The sequence below is a fragment of the Phyllobates terribilis genome, unplaced genomic scaffold (genome assembly GCF_046119375.1).
Source record: "Phyllobates terribilis strain yellow unplaced genomic scaffold, ASM4611937v1 Scaffold_9__5_contigs__length_417890890, whole genome shotgun sequence".
Lineage (NCBI taxonomy): Eukaryota > Metazoa > Chordata > Amphibia > Anura > Dendrobatidae > Phyllobates > Phyllobates terribilis.
In genome coordinates this window covers 301,783,479-301,798,293 of record NW_027362769.1, presented here as the reverse complement: position 1 = coordinate 301,798,293, position 14,815 = coordinate 301,783,479, and the positions used below count along the sequence as shown (strand labels likewise).

Genomic DNA, 14,815 nt, shown 5'->3' with positions numbered 1-14,815 from the left:
GAAGACAGGAAAGCCAGTGAGGATTTAATTACTAATTAAAACATTCAATTGGTTAGCTGAGCAAAACAACATTAAGCTTGAGTAGTATTCCATGCAAAGCATAATCATGGAATAAGATGTCGCTCTCAGTCTTGGCACTTGAGAAACCAAGTAATTTTTGAAGAGCATTATTTAAAAGGACAATGACAAATTTGTAGAATAGTAAAAAAAAAACACTGCTGTAACTTTTTTAAAGCTTTATCCCGTCTTTTTTCCTTTTTAGCACTTAGAGCAGATTCTTAATCCCACTATTGCACTATCGTAGAGATTGATGTTGTACACAATTGAAGTGCACATTTTCAGATTTATAAGCTTTATTTGGAACAGATGGCACTGCTGAGATTTGAACTCAAGATCTCCTGTTTACAAGACAGGCGCTTTAACCAACTAAGACACAGCACCACAAGCTGATGAGGAAGACAGGAAAGCCAGTGAGGATTTAATTACTAATTAAAAAATTCAATTGGTTAGCTGAGCAAAACAACATTAAGCTTGAGTAGTATTCCATGCAAAGCATAATCAAGGAATAAGATGTCGCTCTCAGTCTTGGCACTTGAGAAACCAAGTAATTTTTGAAGAGCATTATTTAAAAGGACAATGACAAATTTGTAGAATAGTAAAAAAAAAACACTGCTGTAACTTTTTTAAAGCTTTATCCCGTCTTTTTTCCTTTTTAGCACTTAGAGGAGATTCTTAATCCCACTATTGCACTATCGTAGAGATTGATGTTGTACACAATTGAAGTGCACATTTTCAGATTTATAAGCTTTATTTGGAACAGATGGCACTGCTGAGATTTGAACTCAAGATCTCCTGTTTACAAGACAGGCGCTTTAACCAACTAAGACACAGCACCACAAGCTGATGAGGAAGACAGGAAAGCCAGTGAGGATTTAATTACTAATTAAAAAATTCAATTGGTTAGCTGAGCAAAACAACATTAAGCTTGAGTAGTATTCCATGCAAAGCATAATCAAGGAATAAGATGTCGCTCTCAGTCTTGGCACTTGAGAAACCAAGTAATTTTTGAAGAGCATTATTTAAAAGGACAATGACAAATTTGTAGAATAGTAAAAAAAAAACACTGTTGTAACTTTTTTAAAGCTTCATCCCGTCTTTCTTCCTTTTTAGCACTTAGAGCAGATTCTTAATCCCACTATTGCACTTTCGTAGAGATCGATGTTGTACACAATCAAAGTCCACATTGTGATGTTTAAAACCTTTATTTGGAACAGATGGCGCTGCTAAGATTTGAACTCAGGATCTCCTGTTTATGAGACAGGCGCTTTAACCAACTAAGCCACAGCACCACAAGCTGATGAGAAGGACAGGAAAGCCAGTGAGGATTTTTTCACTAATTAAAAATTTCAAGTGGTTAACTGAGCAAAACAACATTAAGCTTGAGTAGTATTCCATGCAAAGCATAATCATGGAATAAGATGTCGCTCTCAGTCTTGGCACTTGAGAAACCAAGTAATTTTTGAAGAGCATTATTTAAAAGGACAATGACAAATTTGTAGAATAGTAAAAAAAAAACCAGTGCTTTAACTTTTTCAATGCTTCATCCCGTCTTTCTTCCTTTTTAGCACTCAGAGCAGATTCTTAATCCCACTATTGCACTATCGTAGAGGTCGATGTTGTACACAATTGAAGTTAGCATTCTGAGGTTTAAAAGCTTTACTCAGAAGAGAAGGCAGTGCTGAGATTTAAACTCAGGATCTCCTGTTTACAAGACAGGTGCTTTACCCAACTAAGCCACTGCACCACAAGCTGATGAGGAGGACAGGAAAGCCAGGGAGGATTTAATCACTAATTAAAAAATTCAATTGGTTAGCTGAGCAAAACAACATTAAGCTTGAGTAGTATTTCATGCAAAGCATAATCATGGAATAAGATGTCGCTCTCAGTCTTGGCACTTGAGAAACCAAGTAATTTTTGAAAAGCATTATTAAAAAGGACAATGACAAATTTGTAGAATAGTAAAAAAAAAAACATCTGCTGTAACTTTTTAAAACTTCATCCCGTCTTTTTTCCTTTTTAGTACTTAGAGCAGATTCTTAATCCCACTATTGCACTATCGTAGAGATCGATGTTGTACACAATTAAAGTCCACATTTTGAGGTTTAAAAGCTTTATTTGGAACAGATGGCACTGCTGAGTTTTGAACTCAGGATTTCCTGTTTACAAGACAGGCGCTTTAACCAACTAAGCCACAGCACCACAAGCTGATGAGAAGGACAGGAAAGCCAGTGAGGATTTAATCACTAATTAAAAATTTCAAGTGGTTAACTGAGCAAAACAACATTTAGCTTGAGTAGTATTCCATGCAAAGCATAATCATGGAATAAGATGTCGCTCTCAGTCTTGGCACTTGCGAAACCAAGTAATTTTTGAAGAGCATTATTTAAAAGGACAATGACAAATTTGTAGAATAGTAAAAAAAAAAAACACTGCTGTAACTTTTTAAAAGCTTTATCCCGTCTTTTTTCCTTTTTAGCACTTAGAGCAGATTCTTAATCCCACTATTGCACTATCGTAGAGATTGATGTTGTACACAATTGAAGTGCACATTTTCAGGTTTAAAAGCTTCGTTTGGAACCGATGGCACTGCTGAGATTTGAACTCAAGATCTCCTGTTTACAAGACAGGCGCTTTAACCAACTAAGCCACAGCACCACAAGCTGATGAGGAAGACAGGAAAGCCAGTGAGGAATTAATTACTAATTAAAAAATTCAATTGGTTAGGTGAGCAAAACAACATTAAGCTTGAGTAGTATTCCATGCAAAGCATAATCATGGAATAAGATGTCGCTCTCAGTCTTGGCACTTGAGAAACCAAGTAATTTTTGAAGAGCATTATTTAAAAGGACAATGACAAATTTGTAGAAAAGTAAAAAAAAAACACTGCTGTAACTTTTTTAAAGCTTTATCCCGTCTTTTTTCCTTTTTAGCACTTAGAGCAGATTCTTAATCCCACTATTGCACTATCGTAGAGATTGATGTTGTACACAACTGAAGTGCACATTTTCAGATTTAAAAGCTTCATTTGGAACAGATGGCACTGCTGAGATATGAACTCAAGATCTCCTGTTTACAAGACAGGCGCGTTAACCAACTAAGCCACAGCACCACAAGCTGATGAGGAAGACAGGAAAGCCAGTGAGGATTTAATCACTAATTAAAAATTTCAAGTGGTTAACTGAGCAAAACAACATTTAGCTTGAGTAGTATTCCATGCAAAGCATAATCATGGAATAAGATGTCGCTCTCAGTATTGGCACTTGAGAAACCAAGTAATTTTTGAAGAGCATTATTTAAAAGGACAATGACAAATTTGTAGAATAGTAAAAAAAAAACACTGCTGTAACTTTTTTAAAGCTTTACCCCGTCTTTTTTCCTTTTTAGCACTTAGAGCAGATTCTTAATCCCACTATAGCACTATCGTAGAGATTGATGTTGTACACATTTAAAATGCACATTTTCAGGTTTAAAAGCTTCATTTGGAACAGATGGCACTGCTGAGATTTGAACTCAGGAACTGCTGTTTACGAGACAGACGCTTTAACAAACTAAGCCACACCACCACAAGCTGATGATGAGGACAGGAAAGCCAGTGAGGATTTAATCACTAATTAAAAATTTCAATTGGTTAACTGAGCAAAACAACATTAAGCTTGAGTAGTATTCCATGCAAAGCATAATCATGGAATAAGATGTCACTCTCAGTCTTGGCAATTGAGAAACCAAGTAATTTTTGAAGAGCATTATTTAAAAGGACAATGACAAATTTGTAGAATAGTAAAAAAAAAACACTGCTGTAACTTTTTTAAAGCTTTATCCCGTCTTTTTTCCTTTTTAGCACTTAGAGGAGATTCTTAATCCCACTATTGCACTATCGTAGAGATTGATGTTGTACACAATTGAAGTGCACATTTTCAGATTTATAAGCTTTATTTGGAACAGATGGCACTGCTGAGATTTGAACTCAAGATCTCCTGTTTACAAGACAGGCGCTTTAACCAACTAAGACACAGCACCACAAGCTGATGAGGAAGACAGGAAAGCCAGTGAGGATTTAATTACTAATTAAAAAATTCAATTGGTTAGCTGAGCAAAACAACATTAAGCTTGAGTAGTATTCCATGCAAAGCATAATCAAGGAATAAGATGTCGCTCTCAGTCTTGGCACTTGAGAAACCAAGTAATTTTTGAAGAGCATTATTTAAAAGGACAATGACAAATTTGTAGAATAGTAAAAAAAAAACACTGTTGTAACTTTTTTAAAGCTTCATCCCGTCTTTCTTCCTTTTTAGCACTTAGAGCAGATTCTTAATCCCACTATTGCACTTTCGTAGAGATCGATGTTGTACACAATCAAAGTCCACATTGTGATGTTTAAAACCTTTATTTGGAACAGATGGCGCTGCTAAGATTTGAACTCAGGATCTCCTGTTTATGAGACAGGCGCTTTAACCAACTAAGCCACAGCACCACAAGCTGATGAGAAGGACAGGAAAGCCAGTGAGGATTTTTTCACTAATTAAAAATTTCAAGTGGTTAACTGAGCAAAACAACATTAAGCTTGAGTAGTATTCCATGCAAAGCATAATCATGGAATAAGATGTCGCTCTCAGTCTTGGCACTTGAGAAACCAAGTAATTTTTGAAGAGCATTATTTAAAAGGACAATGACAAATTTGTAGAATAGTAAAAAAAAAACCAGTGCTTTAACTTTTTCAATGCTTCATCCCGTCTTTCTTCCTTTTTAGCACTCAGAGCAGATTCTTAATCCCACTATTGCACTATCGTAGAGGTCGATGTTGTACACAATTGAAGTTAGCATTCTGAGGTTTAAAAGATTTACTCAGAAGAGAAGGCAGTGCTGAGATTTAAACTCAGGATCTCCTGTTTACAAGACAGGTGCTTTACCCAACTAAGCCACTGCACAACAAACTGATGAGAAGGACAGGAAAGCCAGGGAGGATTTAATCACTAATTAAAAAATTCAAGTGGTTAACTGAGCAAAGCAACATTAAGCTTGAGTAGTATTCCATGCAAAGCATAATCATGGAATAAGATGTCGCTCTCAGTCTTGGCACTTGAGAAACCAAGTAATTTTTGAAGAGCATTATTTAAAAGGACAATGACAAATTTGTAGAATAGTAAAAATAAAAACACTGCTGTAACTTTTTTAAAGCTTTATCCCGTCTTTTTTCCTTTTTAGCACTTAGAGCAGATTCTTAATCCCACTATTGCACTATCGTAGAGATCGATGTTGTACACAATTGAAGTGCACATTTTGAGGTTTAAAAGCTTTATTTGGAACAGATGGCACTGCTGAGATTTGTACTCAAGATCTCCTGTTTTCAAGACAGGCGGTTTAACCAACTAAGCCACAGCACCACAAGCTGATGAGGAGTACAGGAAAGCCAGTGAGGATTTAATTGCTAATTAAAAATTTTAAGTGGTTAACTGAGCAAAACAACATTAAGCTCGAGTAGTATTCCATGCAAAGCATAATCATGGAATAAGATGTCGCTCTCAGTCTTGGCACTTGAGAAACCAAGTAATTTTTGAAAAGCATTATTTAAAAGGACAATGACAAATTTGTAGAATAGTAAAAAAATAAAACACTGCTGTAACTTTTTTAAAGCTTCATCCCATCTTTCTTCCTTTTTAGCACTTAGAACAGATTCTTAATTCTACTATTGCACTTTCGTAGAGATCGATGTTGTACACAATTAAAATCCACATTTTGAGGTTTAAAAGCTTTACTTGGAACAAATGGCACTGCTGAGATTTGAACTCCGGATCTCCTGTTTACAAGACAGGCGCTTTAACAAGCTAAGCCACAGCACCACAAGCTGATGAGGAGGACCAGAATGCCAGGGAGGATTTAATCACCAATCAATAATTTCAAGTGGTTAACTGAGCAAAATAACATTAAGCTTGTGTAGTATTCCATGCAAAGCATAACCATGGAATAAGATGTCGCTCTCAGTCTTGGCAATTGAGAAACCAAGTAATTTTTGAAGAGCATTATTTAAAAGGACAATGACAAATTTGTAGAATAGTTAAAAAAAACACTGCTGTAACTTTTTTAAAGGTTCATCCTGTCTTTCTTCCTTTTTAGCACTTAGAGCAGATTCTTGATCCCACTATTGCACTATCGTAGAGATCGATGTTGTACACAATTGAAGTCAGCATTTTGAGGTTTAAAATCTTTACTCGGAAAAGAAAGTAGTGCTGAGATTTGAACTCAGGATCTCCTGTTTACAAGACAGGTGCTTTAACAAGCTAAGCCACAGCACCACAAGCTGATAAGGTGGACAGGAAAGCCAGGGAGGATTTAATCACTAATCAATAATTTCAAGTGCTTAACCGACCAAAACAACATTAAGCTGGAGTAGTATTCCATGCAAAGCATAACCATGGAATTAGATGTCGCTCTCAGTCTTGGCACTTGAGAAACCAAGTAATTTTTGAAGAGCATTATTTAAAAGGACAATGAGAAATTTGTAGAATAGTTAAAAAAAACACTGCTGTAACTTTGTTAAAAGTTCATCCCGTCTTTCTTCCTTTTTAGCACTTAGAGCAGATTCTTAATCCCATTATTGCACTATCGTAGAGATCGATGTTGTACACATTTGAAGTCAGAATTTTGAGGTTTAAAATCTTTACTCGGAAGAGAAGGCAGTGCTGAGATTTGAACTCAGGATCTCCTGTTTACAAGACAGGCGCTTAAACAAGCTAAGCCACAGCACCACAAACTGATGATGAGGACAGGAAAGCCAGGGAGGATTTTATCACTAATCAATATATACAAGTGGTTGACTGAGCAAAACAACATTAAGCTGGAGTAGTATTCCATGCAAAGCATAACCATGGAATAAGATGGCGCTCTCAGTCTTGGCAATTGAGAAACCAAGTAATTTTTGAAGAGCATTATTTAAAAGGACAATGAAAAATTTGTAGAATAGTTAAAAACACTGCTGTAACTTTTTTAAACTTCATCCCGTCTTTTTTCCTTTTTAGTATGTAGAGCAGATTCTTAATCCCACTATTGAACTATCATAGAGATCGATTTTGTACACAATTGAAGTGCACATTTTGAGGTTTAAAAGCTTTATTTGGATCAGATGGCACTGCTGAGATTTGTACTCAAGATCTCCTGTTTACAAGACAGGCGCTTTAACCAACTAAGCCACAGCACCACAAGCTGATGAGGAGGACAGGAAAGCCAGTGAGGATTTAATTACTAATTAAAAATTTTAAGTGGTTAACTGAGCAAAACAACATTAAGCTCGAGTAGTATTCCATGCAAAGCATAATCATGGAATAAGATGTCGCTCTCAGTCTTGGCACTTGAGAAACCAAGTAATTTTTAAAAAGCATTATTTAAAAGGACAATGACAAATTTGTAGAATAGTAAAAAAATAAAACACTGCTGTGACTTTTTTAAAGCTTCATCTCATCTTTCTTCCTTTTTAGCATATAGAACAGATTCTTAATTCTACTATTGCACTTTCGTAGAGATCGATGTTGTACACAGTTAAAATCCACATTTTGAGGTTTAAAACCTTTACTTGGAACAGATGGCACTGCTGAGATTTGAACTCAGGATCTCATCTCTTTACAAGACAGGCGCTTTAACAAGCTATGCCACAGCACCACAAGCTGATGAGGATGACCGGAAAGCCAGGGAGGATTTAATCACTAATCAATAATTTCAAGTGGTTAACTGAGCAAAATATCATTAAGCTTGTGTAGTATTCCATGCAAAGCATAACCATGGAATAAGTTGTCGCTCTCAGTCATGGCAATTGAGAAACCAAGTAATTTTTGAAGAGCATTATTTAAAAGGACAATGAGAAATTTGTAGAATAGTTAAAAAAAACACTGCTGTAACTTTTTTAAAGGTTCATCCTGTCTTTCTTCCTTTTTAGCTCTTAGAGCAGATTCTTAATCCCACTATTCCACTATCGTAGAGATCGATGTTGTACACAATTGAAGTCAGCATTTTGAGGTTTAAAAGCTTTATTTGGAACAGATGGCACTGCTGAGATTTGTACTCAAGATCTCCTGTTTACAAGACAGGCGCTTTAACCAACTAAGCCACAGCACCACAAGCTGATGAGGAGGACAGGAAAGCCAGTGAGGATTTAATTACTAATTAAAAATTTTAAGTTGTTAACTGAGCAAAACATCATTAAGCTCGAGTTGTATTCCATGCAAAGCATAATCATGGAATAAGATGTCGCTCTCAGTCTTGGAACTTGAGAAACCAAGTAATTTTTGAAAAGCATTATTTAAAAGGACAATGACAAATTTGTAGAATAGTAAAAAAATAAAACACTGCTGTAACTTTTTTAAAGCTTCATCCCATCTTTCTTCCTTTTTAGCACTTAGAACAGATTCTTAATTCTACTATTGCACTTTCGTAGAGATCGATGTTGTACACAATTAAAATCCACATTTTGAGGTTTAAAAGCTTTACTTGGAACAGATGGCACTGCTGAGATTTGAACTCAGGATCTCTTCTCTTTACAAGACAAGCGCTTTAACAAGCTAAGCCACACCACCACAAGCTGCTGAGGAGGACCGGAAAGCCAGGGAGGATTTAATCACTAATCAATAATTTCAAGTGGTTAACTGAGCAAAATAACTTTAAGCTTGTGTAGTATTCCATGCAAAGCATAACCATGGAATAAGATGTCGCTCTCAGTCTTGGCAATTGAGAAACCAAGTAATTTTTGAAGAGCATTATTTAAAAGGACAATGAGAAATTTGTAGAATAGTTAAAAAAAACCCTACTGTAACTTTTTTAAAGGTTCATCCTGTCTTTCTTCCTTTTAGCACTTAGAGCAGATTCTTAATCTCACTATTGCACTATCGTAAAGATCGATGTTGTACACAATTGAAGTCAGCATTTTGAGGTTTAAAATCTTTACTCGGAAAAGAAGGTAGTGCTGAGATTTGAACTCAGGATCTTCCTCTTTACAAGACAAGCGCTTTAACAAGCTAAGCCACAGCACCACAAGCTGATATGGAGAACAGAAAAGCCAGGGAGGATTTAATCACTAATCAATAATTTCAAGTGGTTAACCGAGCAAAACAACATTAAGCTGGAGTAGTATTCCATGCAAAGCATAACCATGGAATAAGATGTCGCTCTCAGTCTTGGCACTTGAGAAACCAAGTAATTTTTGAAGAGCATTATTTAAAAGGACAATGAGAAATTTGTAGAATAGTTAAAAAAAACACTGCTGTAACTTTTTTAAAAGTTCATCCCGTCTTTCTTCCTTTTTAGCACTTAGAGCAGATTCTTAATCACACTATTGCACTATCGTAGAGATCGATGTTGTACACAATTGAAGTCAGCATTTTGAGGTTTAAAATCTTTACTCGGAAAAGAAGGTAGTGCTGAGATTTGAACTCAGGATCTCCTGTTTACAAGACAGGCGCTTTAACAAGCTAAGCCACAGCACCACAAGCTGATCAGGTGTACAGGAAAGCCAGGGAGGATTTAATCACTAATTAATAATTTCAAGTGCTTAACCGACCAAAACAACATTAAGCTGGAGTAGTATTCCATGCAAAGCATAACCATGGAATTAGATGTCGCTCTCAGTCTTGGCACTTGAGAAACCAAGTAATTTTTGAAGAGCATTATTTAAAAGGACAATGAGAAATTTGTAGAATAGTTAAAAAAAACACTGCTGTAACTTTTTTAAAAGTTCATCCCGTCTTTCTTCCTTTTTAGCACTTAGAGCAGATTCTTAATCCCATTATTGCACTATCGTAGAGATCGATGTTGTACACAATCAAAGTCCACATTTTGATGTTTAAAACCTTTATTTGGAACAGATGGCACTGCTAAGATTTGAACTTAGGATCTCCTGTTTACGAGACAGGCGCTTTAACCAACTAAGCCACAGCACCACAAGCTGATGAGAAGGACAGGAAAGCCAGTGAGGATTTTATCACTAATTAAAAATTTCAAGTGGTTAACTGAGCAAAACAACATTAAGCTTGAGTAGTATTCCATGCAAAGCATAATCATGGAATAAGATGTCGCTCTCAGTCTTGGCACTTGAGAAACCAAGTAATTTTTGAAGAGCATTATTTAAAAGGACAATGACAAATTTGTAGAATAGTAAAAAAAAAAACAGTGCTGTAACTTTTTCTATGCTTCATCCCGTCTTTCTTCCTTTTTAGCACTCAGAGCAGATTCTTAATCCCACTATTGCACTATCGTAGAGGTCGATGTTGTACACAATTGAAGTTAGCATTCTGAGGTTTAAAAGCTTTACTCAGAAGAGAAGGCAGTGCTGAGATTTAAACTCAGGATCTCCTGTTTACAAGACAGGTGTTTTACCCAACTAAGCCACAGCACCACAAGCTGATGAGGAGGACAGGAAAGCCAGTGAGGATTTAATCACTGATTAAAAAATTCAATTGGTTAGCTGAGCAAAACAACATTAAGCTAGAGTAGTATTCCATGCAAAGCATAATCATGGAATAAGATGTCGCTCTCAGTCTTGGCACTTGAGAAACCAAGTAATTTTTGAAAAGCATTATTTAAAAGGACAATGACAAATTTGTAGAATAGTAAAAAAAAAAACTCTGCTGTAACTTTTTTAAAACTTCATCCCGTCTTTCTTCCTTTTTAGTACTTAGAGCAGATTCTTAGTCCCACTATTGCACTTTCGTAGAGATCGATATTGTACACAATCAAAGTCCACATTTTGATGTTTAAAACCTTTATTTGGAACAGATGGCACTGCTAAGATTTGAACTCAGGATCTCCTGTTTACGAGACAGGTGCTTTAACCAACTAAGCCACAGCACCACAAGCTGATGAGAAGGACAGGAAAGCCAGTGAGGATTTTATCACTAATTAAAAATTTCAAGTGGTTAACTGAGCAAAACAACATTAAGCTTGAGTAGTATTCCATGCAAAGCATAATCATGGAGTAAGATATCGCTCTCAGTCTTGGCACTTGAGAAACCAAGTAATTTTTGAAGAGCATTATTTAAAAGGACAATGACAAATTTGTAGAATAGTAAAAAAAAAAAACAGTGCTGTAACTTTTTCAATGCTTCATCCCGTCTTTCTTCCTTTTTAGCACTCAGAGCAGATTCTTAATCCCACTATTGCACTATCGTAAAGATCGATGTTGTACACAATTGAAGTCAGCATTTTGAGGTTTAAAATCTTTACTCGGAAAAGAAGGTAGTGCTGAGATTTGAACTCAGGATCTCATCTCTTTACAAGACATGCGCTTTAACAAGCTATGCCACAGCACCACAAGCTGATGAGGAGGACCGGAAAGCCAGGGAGGATTTAATCACTAATCAATAATTTCAAGTGGTTAACTGAGCAAAATATCATTAAGCTTGTGTAGTATTCCATGCAAAGCATAACCATGGAATAAGATGTCGCTCTCAGTCTTGGCAATTGAGAAACCAAGTAATTTTTGAAGAGCATTATTTAAAAGGACAATGAGAAATTTGTAGAATAGTTAAAAAAAACACTGCTGTAACTTTTTTAAAGGTTCATCCTGTCTTTCTTCCTTTTTAGCTCTTAGAGCAGATTCTTAATCCCACTATTCCACTATCGTAGAGATCGATGTTGTACACAATTGAAGTCAGCATTTTGAGGTTTAAAAGCTTTATTTGGAACAGATGGCACTGCTGAGATTTGTACTCAAGATCTCCTGTTTACAAGACAGGCGCTTTAACCAACTAAGCCACAGCACCACAAGCTGATGAGGAGGACAGGAAAGCCAGTGAGGATTTAATTACTAATTAAAAATTTTAAGTTGTTAACTGAGCAAAACATCATTAAGCTCGAGTAGTATTCCATGCAAAGCATAATCATGGAATAAGATGTCGCTCTCAGTCTTGGAACTTGAGAAACCAAGTAATTTTTGAAAAGCATTATTTAAAAGGACATTGACAAATTTGTAGAATAGTAAAAAATTAAAACACTGCTGTAACTTTTTTAAAGCTTCATCCCATCTTTCTTCCTTTTTAGCACTTAGAACAGATTCTTAATTCTACTATTGCACTTTCGTAGAGATCGATGTTGTACACAATTAAAATCCACATTTTGAGGTTTAAAAGCTTTACTTGGAACAGATGGCACTGCTGAGATTTGAACTCAGGATCTCTTCTCTTTACAAGACAGGCGCTTTAACAAGCTAAGCCACACCACCACAAGCTGATGAGGAGGACCGGAAAGCCAGGGAGGATTTAATCACTAATCAATAATTTCAAGTGGTTAACTGAGCAAAATAACTTTAAGCTTGTGTAGTATTCCATGCAAAGCATAACCATGGAATAAGATGTCGCTCTCAGTCTTGGCAATTGAGAAACCAAGTAATTTTTGAAGAGCATTATTTAAAAGGACAATGAGAAATTTGTAGAATAGTTAAAAAAAACACTGCTGTAACTTTTTTAAAAGTTCATCCCGTCTTTCTTCCTTTTTAGCACTTAGAGCAGATTCTTATTCCCACTATTCCACTATCGTAGAGATCGATGTTGTACACAATTGAAGTCAGCATTTTGAGGTTTAAAAGCTTTACTCGGAAAAGAAGGTAGTGCTGAGATTTGAACTCAGGATCTTCCTCTTTACAAGACAAGTGCTTTAACAAGCTAAGCCACAGCACCACAAGCTGATATGGAGAACAGAAAAGCCAGGGAGGATTTAATCACTAATCAATAATTTCAAGTGGTTAACCGAGCAAAACAACATTAAGCTGGAGTAGTATTCCATGCAAAGCATAACCATGGAATAAGATGTCGCTCTCAGTCTTGGCACTTGAGAAAGCAAGTAATTTTTGAAGAGCATTATTTAAAAGGACAATGAGAAATTTGTAGAATAGTTAAAAAAAACACTGCTGTAACTTTTTTAAAAGTTCATCCCGTCTTTCTTCCTTTTTAGCACTTAGAGCAGATTCTTAATCACACTATTGCACTATCGTAGAGATCGATGTTGTACACAATTGAAGTCAGCATTTTGAGGTTTAAAATCTTTACTCGGAAAAGAAGGTAGTGCTGAGATTTTAACTCAGGATCTCCTGTTTACAAGACAGGCGCTTTAACAAGCTAAGCCACAGCACCACAAGCTGATAAGGTGGACAGGAAATCCAGGGAGGATTTAATCACTAATCAATAATTTCAAGTGCTTAACCGACCAAAACAACATTAAGCTGGAGTAGTATTCCATGCAAAGCATAACCATGGAATTAGATGTCGCTCTCAGTCTTGGCACTTGAGAAACCAAGTAATTTTTGAAGAGCATTATTTAAAAGGACAATGAGAAATTTGTAGAATAGTTAAAAAAAACACTGCTGTAACTTTTTTAAAAGTTCATCCCGTCTTTCTTCCTTTTTAGCACTTAGAGCAGATTCTTAATCCCACTATTGCACTATCGTAGAGATCGATGTTGTACACATTTGAAGTCAGCATTTTGAGGTTTAAAATCTTTACTCGGAAAAGAAGGCAGTGCTGAGATTTGAACTCAGGATCTCCTGTTTACAAGACAGGCGCTTTAACCAACTAAGCCACAGCACCACAAGCTGATGAGAAGGACAGGAAAGCCAGTGAGGATTTAATCACTAATTAAAAATTTCAAGTGCTTAACTGAGCAAAACAACATTTAGCTTGAGTAGTATTCCATGCAAAGCATAATCATGGAATAAGATGTCGCTCTCAGTCTTGGCACTTGAGAAACCAAGTAATTTTTGAAGAGCATTATTTAAAAGGACAATGACAAATTTGTAAAATAGTAAAAAAAAAAACAGTGCTGTAACTTTTTCTATGCTTCATCCCGTCTTTCTTCCTTTTTAGCACTCAGAGCAGATTCTTAATCCCACTATTGCACTATCGTAGAGGTCGATATTGTACACAATTGAAGTTAGCATTCTGAGGTTTAAAAGCTTTACTCAGAAGAGAATGCAGTGCTGAGATTTAAACTCAGGATCTCCTGTTTACAAGACAGGTGTTTTACCCAACTAAGCCACAGCACCACAAGCTGATGAGAAGGACAGGAAAGCCAGTGAGGATTTAATCACTAATAAAAAATTTCAAGTGGTTAGCTGAGCAAAACAACATTTAGCTTGAGTAGTATTCCATGCAAAGCATAATCATGGAATAAGATGTCGCTCTCAGTCTTAGCACTTGAGAAACCAAGTAATTTTTGAAGAGCATTATTTAAAAGGACAATGACAAATTTGTAGAATAGTAAAAAAAAAAAACAGTGCTGTAACTTTTTCAATGCTTCATCCCGTCTTTCTTCCTTTTTAGCACTCAGAGCAGATTCTTTATACCACTATTGCACTATCGTAGAGGTCGATGTTGTACACAATTTAAGTAAGCATTCTGAGGTTTAAAAGCTTTACTCGGAAGAGAAGGCAGTGCTGAGATTTAAACTCAGGATCTCCTGTTTATAAGACAGGTGCTTTACCCAACTAAGCCACAGCACCACAAGCTGATGAGGAGGACAGAAAAGCCAGGGAGGATTTAATCACTAATTAAAAAATTCAATTGGTTAGCTGAGCAAAACAACATTAAGCTTGAGTAGTATTCCATGCAAAGCATAATCATGGAATAAGATGTCGCTCTCAGTCTTGGCACTTGAGAAACCAAGTAATTTTTGAAAAGCATTATTTAAAAGGACAATGACAAATTTGTAGAATAGTAAAAAAAAAAACTCTGCTGTAACTTTTTTAAAACTTCATCCCATCTTTCTTCCTTTTTAGTACTTAGAG

At 36.0% G+C, this 14,815-nt stretch overlaps 3 non-coding genes across 3 annotated transcripts; all 3 read right to left on the bottom strand.

Moving 5' to 3' along the window:
* Window positions 1–2,185: 2,185 nt before the first annotated feature.
* TRNAT-UGU (transfer RNA threonine (anticodon UGU)) lies at window positions 2,186–2,259 on the bottom strand. Its single transcript has one exon. It is a non-coding gene; the product is annotated as a tRNA-Thr (tRNA).
* A 382-nt stretch (window positions 2,260–2,641) lies between these two features.
* Window positions 2,642–2,715, bottom strand: TRNAT-UGU (transfer RNA threonine (anticodon UGU)). The gene has a single exon. It is a non-coding gene; the product is annotated as a tRNA-Thr (tRNA).
* Window positions 2,716–13,545: 10,830 nt separating this feature from the next.
* On the bottom strand, window positions 13,546–13,619 carry TRNAT-UGU (transfer RNA threonine (anticodon UGU)). Its single transcript has one exon. It is a non-coding gene; the product is annotated as a tRNA-Thr (tRNA).
* Between the last annotated feature and the right edge of the window lie 1,196 nt (window positions 13,620–14,815).